The 13,404-nt window shown below is 41.5% G+C and overlaps 1 protein-coding gene across 1 annotated transcript in view; it reads left to right on the top strand.

The window, feature by feature from the left end:
- The first annotated feature begins 5,786 nt into the window (after nt 1-5,786).
- The window catches only part of Sema3d (semaphorin 3D), a 195,264-nt gene continuing 187,646 nt past the window's right edge, over nt 5,787-13,404 (top strand). Inside the window, exon 1 of the mRNA XM_052720847.1 lies at nt 5,787-6,163. The gene's annotated coding sequence lies outside the window, so the exon portion shown is untranslated. The remainder of the gene's footprint in view (nt 6,164-13,404) is intronic.

The following is a 13,404-nucleotide window of genomic DNA, read 5'->3' as shown; positions in this document are numbered from 1 at the left end:
ATAATTTTAATGAAGTATCAATTAAAAGAGAATAAGATTTGTGAGTAGTATTATAATGATTCATTATTATTCATTTAAAAGCAATCCTTAACTATTTTGTTAACATTCTGTGCAAATGGTAATTCAAGTGGATGCACATCTGTTTAATGAAACTAGATAGAAGAAATAATTTCATGATTACATGTGGCTTAGAAAAGCAACAGTGCTTCCAAACATTAAATTGATACTCTAAAAAATTGCCTTTATTAATTCATATCAGTAAGATCTAGGTGATTTCAGCAGGACTTTTCCAAAGCAAGGATGTAGATTAGGCATGCCCAGTGGCCCACTATTACACAAAGCAAATCCAGTCAACTGGTGCGATTTTAAATTACTTTAGTTTCCTGAATAATGATAACGCTGTCAATAATAAGTTACTTTTATAGATTGGACTAGGGATTGGGGAATCTGGCCTGGTCTGTACCCAGCACATTCACTTACTTACTAAATTACTCTATCACAGTGTGTGTACAGTCTGTTCTTTTGAACAGCTGAGGCCTTGCGGTGTGGTTGTCGGATGTCCCCCTAAGGCTCCTGTACTAAGGGCTTGTAGCTACTCAGCCCCTGACCATATCAGAGGCAGTGAAAGTTTTAAAAAGCACAGAATTGTGGGAAGCCTTTCAGTGCTTGGGGCCGTGTCCTTAAGGGTATTGTGAGACTGCCTTTTCAGTTCCTAGCCACAAAGTGGTAGGAACTAGGAAACAAATTAGCCAGGTTTCTGAAAAACAATGGTAATTTAAGCATAACATACTAAACACTAGGGGCTAAACTTGAAGTAGTAATAAGAAGTAAAACTAACTAAGCTCATGAGTTGGTTCTATCGCACACTCCTGCGGCACGTGGTGCCTGTTCACAGGCCCCAGCGAGGCAGAGGAGCAGAGGCAATTAATCACAGATGGGGCCTCCCAATCTAGGAGATAAAGTATTCCCCTTATCTCAGGTGTTTTGTTAAAGTGAAAGAAAACTTAACTAACACAGGCACCGTTTTCTATTAACTGTGTCCTTTTCTCTCTCTTTGAAATGGGATGGGTAGTCTTCTGTGTGATATTATAAAATATGATATATGATATTTTATATGATGTATTATAAAATAAAATATATGATACTTTAGAATCAGGGACTATAACACACTTGTTACATCCTTATTTAAGAATAAACTAGTGGGAAAAAAGGAAAGAAGGCAGAGAATGAGAATCACCACTCTCGTAATTGGTTTATTATATATTGTAGCGTTTTAATGAAAAAATAAGCATGGTTTCAGAGTTGAAGAAATAGTAGCAGCACAAACACAGTAGTGAAGGAAATCATGGATTGTCTCCTATTTGTGGAAACTGATGGTTCAACTTGGTCCAAGACAAACCTCACTGTATAAAGAGAGAAATTCTATCTAATACACTTATGTGGAAGGCATTTTGATCATATCTGTACAAATCTGGGGTTATTTTGGAAAATCATCCCATGTTTTCGTGGATACTGATTTCTTTGTGGTTGAGCAGCTGCTCATGACCTTAAACAAAGCAGAAGTTGTGGAACGCCGGCCTGCTGTCTGCGCAGACTTGCCAGTTAATGCACAAAGGAATAGTTTCATTCCGCTTGGGGTACAGGTATGTTTGGGTTTGGGAAATAACAGAGCTTTGTCCTTTAGTCTTGAACCAGAACAAATAAGCCACAAGAGGGCATATTTTTCTTCATTTTATCACCCTTGTACAAATAAGGATTACTTCAATTAGGTATCATATGGAGCCATCTCCACCACTGGCCTCAGATAGACTCTAAGTGCAAAAGAGTGATAAAATGGGAAGTAAAGCAGACGTGAAGGTATTTCTTTGCAAGTGGTATATAGAGAAATTATATTTTCTTAAACTCCTTCCTTGGGGATTGTTTATTGATATAAGTACCTCATTGCAAATAAAAACAAGGAATCATTTATCTAACTTCAAAATCCCTCCTTCTACAACATCCCACATCAAGTGTGGAAAACCTTTCCAGCTTCTGGTGAATTTCAAAGTCAAGGAGGTTTTTCTTTTCTGAGGTCTCAGGATTTGTGCCAAAGGGGCTGGGCTGTGTTTTTATTTTTATTTTGAAACACATTCCTGCTGAATTTAATTATTCACCACACCCCAACCCAGCTAAGTAAATATAACCCTAAGTTTCTGGCCTGGAAAGTCTTGAAAAATAGTTGATTTATTTTTTAAGGCCCTATAGCATAGTGAGACATTCTAGACAGGACCTTGGGGCAGGAACCTGAAGGAGCTGGATGCTCACTTGATTTCTCTTGGCCCTGGTCTCAGCGGAAGAGTTCTCACTAGGTGGTCTCTAAGATTGCTGCTCACTGTGATTGTTTATGATTACTCATGTTATAGAACAGTTCAGAGTGAGGACTTAAAGTGAGCTTCAGGCAGATTTACATTCCAATTAACTAACCATAAGTTATCTACTGTCCTTATCTGGTGAAGAGAAGCAGTTGTGTATGTATAATTAGTATGCAAAAGATAAAAGTTAGGTATGCTCTTCCTAACTACTAGCTAAATATATCCAATGATTTGATGATGTGAAAATCTCATGAACTGATAATGAGTGAATTTCTATGATCAAGGAAATTGTGTGTGTGTGTGTGTGTGTGTGTGTGTGTGTGTGTGTGTTTGTGTGTGTGTGTGTATTGGGGTGCTTGATGCTTACTAAGGAGAAATACTCTACAGAAGATAAAGTAGATGAGTCACTTTCAGCTTATGCCATCACTTGTTCTAATTAAACATAAATTATCATATGCCCCAGTTTCAGTCTTATCTTTCTGTGTTGACATGTTAATATGTGAAAGAACATCCATAAATTAGTGTTTATTATAATGTTTTATGTATGATCACGTTAGAACAAGTTTTATATACATGAGTACTAAATGACTTGGTTTTACACTCCATTTTCTATTAATTGTCTCTCGGCATAAATTTTCCAGTATCCTTTTCATGCCTTTTTCTTTTAAAAATCACTGAAGTTCCACTTGTTTTGGGGAGTACTTCTAGAGACAGTATATTTGATAAAAAAAAAAAATCACAATCTAGCCGCTTCTGAGAACAAGTCCAAATTATGAGATTCTGTTAGGTTGACATTATGAACCCAGTAATTATCTTCTGCATGTCACTGTACAGAGGGATTCTCCATATACAATTACTTAAACTGTTTTTTAAACACCTGAAAAATAAGTGTTTTTTTTTACCCTATATTTTCCCTTCAGCCTGAAGCAGAGCAGACACACTAGCAACAATTAGATAGTTCTAAATGATGATATACATTTTTCCACTGTATTTAAGGACTGTTTGTTGAATTCTGAATAGTAATCCCTAGACTCAAGCTAAACTGCACTATGAACCTTATATTTTTGCAAAACAATGTAAGTGACTCCCCTATCCTAAGTGTTATTGCAAAGATTCATTCAGATGGTGTATAACTCCATAGGACAAGGAGCCAGTGTCTTTTGATGACAGTAATCTCAGAATCTTGGAGCTTTTAACGCCATGCTGTTGGGATGCAGTACAGCTAACACACATTTTGGTGGAAAAAGTTCAACAATATTCATCTGCACTGTCCTCTTCAGTGCATCCGTACCCACAGATTAGCTGAGCACCTAGCAGGTTCAGGATACTCTAGGAAGAACTTGAAAGCTTAGTAAGCCACACAGCTGAAACCATTCACCATTATTTGGGACTCTGCAGTTGGTTCTGCCTGCTTCGTGATCAGAGTAATTAAAAGGCAAGAAAGCACAGCACCCAAGTCCCAGATGTTCTTTTCTCGTGATACATTCAGGAGGCTATAGTGTAGTATTTGACCTAAATTTTAAGTGAGGGTACTTCAAACTAAAACAGTTCAATGCTAATTCATGGGCATTGTATTAGGGTCTAGGGAAATAAACACACAAACAGCCAACATGTTGTGTTGCACGCAGGCACATGCCTAACTAATTATGATATAACATGAAAAGGGTTTCTCATAATACTGAAATCAAAGTGCTTTGGGAAAACAGGAGGGAATAATTAATGCTGTAGGAGCTTTGTGGAAAGAGTTGAAATGGTAGCAATGAGGAAGTGTCCTTTAGTGTAAGGACATCGAACTGAATGATTTAGACAGGAGGGAAAGGGGGAAATCCAGAGTTAATGGCAGTTCTAGTTAGACATAATATTTCAGCCAGTAAACCAACAAAGATATTCAAGAATTAATTAATAATTCTTAAGTAGAGAACTATTTACCATGAGTCCTCCAAGTGAAAAAGCACAGCTATGCTGTGGGAGTTATGAAGAGGTATTGGAGTTTTGATGAATAGTTAATGATGTAAACAGATAAAACAACACAAAACTAGAGTTTAAAGCGAGAAACACACTAAGGCTATGGTTAATTATGAAGGGAATGGCACGCTGACAAGGAAATTTCAGAAAGAAGTTGCTGTGGGTTGAAAGTCTGTGAAGATTTCAATTTTCCTATATGCAAAGAGAAAAATTATTGGTTTGGCTGGTGACAGGCAAAGTCAAAGTTCCAGAGACAGGCAGCATGGGACACAGTACAGAGCCTTGGTCAGAGTGAGGAAACCTAAGCCCCTCATTAGGCTGACTCTGCCACCAGCCACCTACAATGTGAAGTGACTCACTTAGATTCTGTGGTCCCCTGTTTTCTGCTGCTGGTAGGAGGCTGAATTAAGAGTTCTTTCATGCCCTTCATTTCTTCCATCACATTGCTTTCGTCTCCAGACCTTCCCCAACTAACACACAGGCCCCTTGTCATTTGCTAAGGTTGCACAGAAACCTTGCAGCGCCTATATTTAAACTCGGCACACAGGCGGGAACCGCCGGTTGTTTGGTTTCTATGGGACTACTTCAAGGGAGCTCTATGTGGCAACTAAGGTCATGGTTAGAAGTGGCATTCTATTCATGGTAGGATTTGTCATGTCGCTGTCTACAAGACTCAGTTGTACAGGCCCTTCCCATGTCCTTGTGGATGACTAGACACTAGCCTTTGCTTTTTAAGAATTTCATCAAAGTAAGCTATCTATACAAGATTTTCTTGGGATTTCACCTCTAAATTGGGGAGTTTTAGTTTCCACAAAACATATGCCCAGGGTTTGTGCTTGTATTCCTCCAAATTATTCTTGTTGTGTGATCAAGGTTTGCAAAACTGTACAAAAGAACAGGGAAAGGGGAGGTGGTGGAGGGGAGCAGCACATGCACCCCTCCACCTCAGGCCAGTTGGGAGGAAAAGGTGAAGATTCCATGTTGCAAAGCTTCCACGTGTTCCTTCAGGGGTGTCAGTCACCGAGGAGGACTAGCTCGCTCAACCCTTCAGGGCCACTGAATGAAGGCGGTAGTTTTACAAAGAAACACCTGTACTCTTCCCAGGTGGCTGGAATTTTTAGGGCGTCCTTTGTGGTCAACCATTGCCCCTGTGGCTTCTGCCTGAAGTCCTCAGGGTACTTTCTGAAAGAGAAGGGAATACGGGGCTCTCTAAATCACCCAGACCCAGACTGAGACGACACGGGCTGTTTTACTGACTGACAGAATCCTCCATCCTCCCTCAAAACACTCCTAGATCCGGCCGGAACTACCTCCAAACCCACCCTGGACTGCCTGGGGCAGACAGGGAAGGCCTGCGAGCGCTGGAGGGATTGCCAGCACATCGGAAGGGGCCCGGAGCTGGGGGAGGAGATTGGAGGGAGAGGTAATCCCTGGCGTTTAGAGCATCCCCTTTTTAGAAAGACGGAGTCTCTCCCAGGACAGCTGCTGCGGTCACACCACAAACTTAAAAGCCGCCCTCCTGCCTGGAGCGTGCCTTTCCTCACCACGCTCCCCGGCCCCAGCGCCAACTGGTGGGTCGCTGTCCGCGGGAGAGGCGGACGCTCGCTCGCCGGCTCGCCCGCCCGCCCGGGGGACAGGAGCGCCCCCTGCCTTCCCGGCCCGCGGTGGCCGCCGCCTCCGCTCGCCAGGGCCGCCCGCGCTGCGCGGCTCAGCCTGGGCTGCGGCTCCAAAGAACCCGCGCCGGTGCCCGGGGTCCCCGTCCTCTCGGCCCTCGCCGGCTGGCCCTCCTCTCCCCTGAAACAGCGTCAGAGGGAAGGGAAAAAGCGACGAGAGGTGCCAGCACGAAGGTGAGTCTGGGCTCGGGTCACCTGCTACTCCAGTGGGAGGGTGCTCTGGCGACTTAATGTTAAGCAGGGATGGTGGGATGAGAGAGTGATGACCGTGGATCCTAAGGGGTACCCCTCAGCGACGGGGGTGTGGGGACCTGTGCCGAGTCTGGGAAGGCTCCGGAGAGCGCACCCGCAGCAGCAGCGCCGCGGGACCGACTGGGGAGCCCAGGAGCTCCGCTTGCTTCAGAGATAGTGCGACGACTGGGGCGCAGTGCCACCACGCCGCCGAGCTTCAGGATCTCACCCCAAGCTCTGCCAGCCGCCGCCGCTCAAAGTTTGCTTCCCGGGGCGCCGCTCCGGAGAAATGCGCCCTCTTCCTGGATATCCCCTCCTGGGTCCCCTCCCTAGGCTGGACAGTCAAAGAAATTTAGGGACGTGCTTCCCGACTCCCCACTATTACAGGTTCATTCGCAGCCGCGTGGGTAGGGGCGGTCCCGGGGTGAATTAAGCAAAGTGCAACTGCGCCCAACTCGCCCCTTTTCCTTTTAGCCTGGGGGACACAGAAGATGAGAGCAAGCTGGCTGTTTCGGTTATGGCACATTGGGGAAGGGAGATACAACGCCTTTTTTTTTTTCTTTCAAAAAATTGCGACTGGCAGTCTGTTGGAAGTGCGCATCCCTTTTGCTAGCGCGGGGTGGGGTAGGAGGATTTGAAGCCAGATACCATTCACTAAGCTTGCTGGCTGTGAAATGAGGTTATGGTAAATGTTCTGCAGCCAGGGAAGCCTCTGTGGCCCCAGACGTGACCCCTATTGGGCATTTAACCCCGAGGGCACTACCTAGGCTCGCTCAGATTAGCTAACTGCTCTGGCAGCCTCGCGGGCTGTTTTATGAACCGATATTCCTTTCTGATGACTTGTGCTCAACCTCATGGGCTGAGTTGCTTTGCTTAAGTCCCGGCCTTTGGAGGAACTTGACAGGAGGAGGAGACACCCCTGTCTCTGGCAGGGCTATCTGGAATGTGGGGACTGGATTGGAGACGCATGCCTGGCAACTGGGGCTGCTGACCTCAGCCATTAAGTATTAAGGATGTCGGAGTTAAATTGGCAAACTTTGAACCATTTAGTGTCAAACCCTAATACAATGCAGTATCCCTACGTGGACTCTTCTTTCTCCACCCAAACGCTTTGCTCCACACCCCACCTCTAGCTGGGAGTTCCTATTTGCACCAGACAAAGAAGCAGCAAGTCCCAGGGACAGGAAAGGACCTAAAGTCTCAAGTTCCAAGAAAAAAGGATCTCTTGAATACGTGCACAAGCGTTGGGAAGATGGAGAACTCAATCTGGAGAAAGGAGTTTACCTGATAAGAGACCCCTGTCCCGGAGTGTCTCTGCTGCTTTTGTGTAACCCAGGGCAACTGCAAGAGCAATCAGAGTTGTCTCCATTGGTCATGTGGGAAGAAAAATGTGAAGAAGAAGGAAGGGAGGGAGGTTTATGCCATCACTCTGTGGAAGCCTTTCACCCTCGCTCTCTTTCTAAAGCCAGAAGATGTGCAGGAAGGATGAAAATTGGGAGTGATCAGCCACAGCTGACAGTTGCTTTAGCCCCCTGGAGTCCTGGGCTTTCATGACAGAAAACTAAGTGATGGCCTGGCCGGGGTTAAGAGATGGGAACAGACCTTGGCCCTTAAAAAGAACAGCCAGGAAATGATGTGCAATGAGATAAGGAAAGGATCAAGAGGTAGCTGAGAGACAATGAAATGGGACCGACATGGACTGCCAAAATTTCACATGGAATTTACCCACTTATGAAATGGAAAATTTCTGGAGAAGGGAAGTGACATTTATCAAACATCCATTGTGTCCATGTGCTCTGTACAGTGTTTTAATACTCTCAATACTGTGTAAATGGCCTCTTGATGATTAAAAAAGAAAAATTAATATTGTTCCATTTGGCTTTTATGTTGTTAATAAATAAGCATACTTTTAAAAATTACATTGATAGGAGAATGCACTAAATCCTCACTCTGTTCATTTTAGAGGCGACAATAATGAGCCCAAATGGTATTGATTTGTGTGATCAAGTATACCTTGGTAAGGCTCATCTGTTTGGGTGTGGGTAGATCTTCTTTCAGGAACCTGAGATAGCTTCCCGTGTCTCCACTGCAGGAAAGTCTTTTCCAAGGTCTGTGTGAGTAACCATATATGTGAAGAGCACGAAAGAAGTTGGTTGAAGATGAGACCAGAACAGCTCACCTACAGACCTATAATGCTTATAATATTAAAATTCCAAGTGTATGCACATAGCATATTCTAGAAATTATAATGGCTTTAACTGTGTTTTTGAAAGAAAAAAATAAGCCTCCTTATCCAACAGCGACTCTGAAGTTGAGAAGACCTGTTTTGATGGCGGGTCTTCCCTGTCCCACAACCTGCACATCAGAAGCCTCCCTAAGCCTCTGCTGCTCATTAGAAAGAAGGGTCAAAGTTGGACTCTGGGTAGGCTCCCTGTTGCCGACTTCCTGAGGGAGAAGGCTGGTGAGAAATGTCTTGAGACTATTAGGAAACTGATCAAGATAAGTAGAAACTCCAGGTGAAATGATAGACAAACATTGCTGGAATTTCCCTTTCACAGAATTGTCTTCATAGGCAAATTTTATCTAATGAACTTGTTCTCCATGTTGTAAGGGGAAAGTTGCACAAAGATAAACTGGTTATTATTATTGTTATTATTATCTTTCACTTCGTACGGGCAGGACTGCCATGTGTCTGAGTGAAGATTATTTTTAGTGTCAGGGAAAGTCAGGAGTATACACAATGGCAAAGGCCTAGGATGAAGGTCTGACAGGCCGACACAGTGCCAGAGATTTGAACGTGAGTCGATAAGCTGTACGGCTTCTGTATCTTCTTTCCCACACGTGGGGCATACTTTATTCATACTTGTAGTTAAATTAAGACAGAATCTTTCATGGTGCCCAGTTCTCATCTTTCATATGGTTCTCTGCATGGACACAGAATGTCAACTGTCATACAGTTTACAGAAATCGCCAGGCGTCTCAGTAGATATCTCCTAGGATTAGCAGCTCTCGTGGCTCCGCACTCATTCACTACTTTAACAAAGTCGCTGGGCTAAGTTTCCTTCATGTTTTTTATGGATGTGGACTATCAGTTCATCACTGAAAAGCCTTCCAGTGATTGCTACTGTAAGGAGTAGTAGTATATCTTCAGATTGTGTAAAACACCTTCATTATTTTGGGAAAAGCAGAAGTTGACTGAAATTTGGTCTTCCATCTAGAAGGTTTTCACGGCATGTTCATTGGAAATTACCTTTTAATTTAATAATTTACTTAATAAATAAGAATAGTGGAAGGTCTAAATTGTTATTATTAGCAGCAGTGTTTTACTATAACATGTGGAGCTTCATAGAGGTTACAAAGTCTTCGAGTCTTTCATGTGACAATCCCTGAGATGAAAACAGAGTAAACTGTCGCATTTAGGGATAAGTAGCAACAACAGTAGTAATGATGATTGACACTTGGCAATATTTCGTGACCACAAAATCAGAACCTTGGTTTTTAAAGCTTCTCTTCTTCTAGGAAACTTGGGCCAAACCCTCCCTTATTTTTTTGTCTTTGAAGTCCCATCCCTATTATAGTAAAGAAATCCAACTGTTTCTCCATGTTCATGTTGTTTATAATCCCTGACTAGGTCATAAGAATCTGAAGAGAAAGAATCTGTCTTCTCTTAACTTGGAATGTCTTTACATATAGCACAGAGCATATATCACATAACATTGAAATCTAATTCATTATTCTATAGATAGTGATTTAAAATATCTATAATCATGACCAAATGACTCTAGGTTCATATTTTATTGTCTCAACTTAGTAAAGAGATATTTTGTCTTGCATCTGAATTTTCCCCTTTCACTTAAAGTATTTAGATGCTCAGGGTTTTGTGATAACACAGTGACATAATTATCCCACAGGTAGGGAACACACACATGCACTTAAAAGAGTTGTGTACCACCAAAATTATTAAATTCTTGGACTTTGTGAACCTAATTAATTAGGAATGATTTAATCTATGTCATCTGTGAACATGTTAGTTTACTAACTTTAATCAGCCAAATATTTGGGAAAAAGGATAGTCAAGGAAATTTATTGTAAATAAAAATACATACTGATAAGCTGCTACAACACTTCAGAAGTTATTTTGAATTTTGGTAATGAGAGAAACTAATAATTAGACATTTTTTACCTAACAAATTATCACACAAGTGCTTATAGGAAGATTGCATGTACTAAAATATATGGCTCTTTTTAATTATTTTATACATCACTATCATTATTTAATAGTGCATTTCCACATTTACACTAATGTTAAACCATTTTAATAGTAGTAAACCAGGGCATGTTCAAGCACGTTACTAATCTTCTATCAGTGAATCAATTCAGTGTGTTCATTGAACTGTACCCCTCACTAAGGCATTCATACCACCCTTAAACAGCAAGGGAGGAGTAAGTAAAGCAAAGTGTGAAGAGACTCACTGACCCTGAGAGACTTATCCTCCGGATGAATCTGGTCTTCCTGCAGAGACCATCAGCCTTTAACCTGCATCACCTTCTGCTTTGGAAAAGAGGAGCTACTTCCTTTACACCCCCCCCTTGTTTCTTCTGGGGGAGAGTTAGTCTAGTAACTTTAGAAACTGATATTTCAATAATTAATGTCTGCAATGCTTTCACCAGCAAATCACAGGAACGTGGAAATGCTCTTCTAGTCAATCAAAAGCTATCCTAATGGAACACTGCATCCTAAAGTAGTAAGACAATAAAATACACACACACACACACACACACACACACACACACACACACACACACACACACGCACACACACGCGTGCGCACCATCAGGTGATTGACATTTTTCTGTCAATGAATTATGCACCTTACCATACCTTCTTTTAATTAAACCCTTGAACACTTTAAACAGACACTAAGGATTATGGTGCTGTTTGTAATCCAGATGAGCTTCCAAGCTGCCATTTAAATAAATGAGCTAAGTACATGTAACTACAACTATACTGCACAGCAGAAGTTACAATAGAACCTTTCTCAGTAGAGATATTGTCTGGACTTAGTAGAATAAAGGGACTAAGAAATAATACAGGCCATGAATTTATCTTTATCATGTGTTAACTTTTAAAAATGGGACTCAGAGAAAAGCCTCCTGCTAAGTTCATTATTTTAAAGTCCCTTAGAAGCAGTGCTCATGAAATCTTAAAAATGCAGTTGCCTAAACAAATCTTGCATGATGACAAAATCAGCTGACAGGCGAACACAGACTGGGCACATTTCATGAGTGCCTGCTCCTAGATGAAGATCTACAGGCAATCAGCTACTGCTGAGAAAGGGAGAATCAGTTTTCCCAAGGCTTTGAAAGTTCCCAAGTGAGGGATCCAATCCCAAGTAGTCACCCCTGAGCACATATGTTTACAAGCAGGACTAAATGGACTCAGTGGGTTGTGACTATGTGTGACTATGTGCATGTATGTATACATGGGTAGCATTAATTAAAGAAGAAGTCACGAATGTGAGAGGTAATGGAGGAAGTGGGGAAGCTGGAGCGGGGAGAGGAAATGGTGGAAATGACGCAGATAGGTTACTCACGTATGAAATTCTCCAATATCAAAAAGGCACAGCTGGATCCATGCCTAACGATGGAGTGATCGCAAATTAAATCTACAGAATCTAGCTTTTTATGACATGTATAAAACAAGCATAAGGTTTTCTTTCTTTTCTTATCCTTAACATAAAAAAATACGCTATATGTACTAAATTCAGATATTCTGAAGTTTGGTTTTTCTTATTATTGTTATTCCCAGGGGATATTTGGTTCTCATATATAAGGTAATTAATCTATGGAAGTAACAAGTATTCTATAAGGTATTAAAATTCACATAAAAGAAATAGTATTCTTATTAAAGGCAGCACTTTTAGTTGTGGGAACAATACACTTTATTTTAAAGACAGATAGCTGGGGCTCCAAATTATCCTATGATACCTACCAACTTCTTGAAGAGTAGAAACGATACTAATTCAAATTTACTTGTTGAAATAATATGTATAGTTTTAAGAGACTTCTAAAATTCTTATTTTGACAATTTTCATGACAGAATCAGTCCAAAATTAATAAATTCTAGGAAGCAAAATGTAGGAAGGTCAGTAATCATTTTTTCATAAATCTGCTGCATTCAAAGATATGTGCTAATTACTGTATCAGGTGTAAGTTTATATTAAAGTTAAGTTTTATATTTAACATGTAACAACCACATCTTGCTTTCTAATCCCATTCTTCAACAGAAAGAACCCAGCTTCTCAGAGATGTCACAGATCCTAGGACCACCTTTTAATGTCAGAAAATAAAAAAGTACTAAGCAACATCACACACTCACACACACACACACACACACCTCATGTACACGTACATGCACACACAAACCCACAGACACACTGCACATGTAAATACACACATGTGTGATCTCACACAAACTCATACACACATACATACTCACACATACAAACTCACACACATGTGCGTGTGCACCCCCACACACATATAATACATACACTCACAGACACATGTGCATACACATACACATACATTCAACCTATACACAAACTCACACACATACTCACAAACATACGTCTTCACACACACGTGTCTGCACAGCTACGTGTGTACACACACTCACCTACACACATGTGCACACACACATGTGCAAGCTTACATGCATTCATGTCCACACACATTCATATGCACAAACACACACATGCTCACACACATGTATATACACACAAATGATAGCTGTATGCCAAAAAGACACAGGAACCAATGGTTAGAATTCCCAATGATCAAAGTTCTGATGATATGAACAACAAAAACTGTAGTGATGGTCATGAAGCAAGTATAAAATAAATATCCATGAAATTGTATTAGTATCAATAATTTTTATCAAATAATAAGCAAAGGAGAAAAATAGGTTCCCTTTGCAGAAGAATTTCAATACTGAGGTAAGAAAGAAAAACAGAAGGGCCTTGGGGTGGGAATGATTTCCTTCCAAGAGAGCATGGCATGGAGAGGGGCAAAGAAAGACCGCACTGTGCAGTCATTAATTCTCATGAACACTGTCAACCATGTTGTCACATCAACAATGAGAGTCACAAATCCCATGGGTGGTGTGCACCCTTCATGTGAGT

This window comes from Peromyscus californicus, unplaced genomic scaffold (assembly GCF_007827085.1).
Source record: "Peromyscus californicus insignis strain IS unplaced genomic scaffold, ASM782708v3 Scaffold_6__1_contigs__length_162567912, whole genome shotgun sequence".
NCBI classification, from domain to species: Eukaryota; Metazoa; Chordata; class Mammalia; order Rodentia; family Cricetidae; genus Peromyscus; species Peromyscus californicus.
This window is presented reverse-complemented; position numbering and strand designations above follow the sequence as displayed.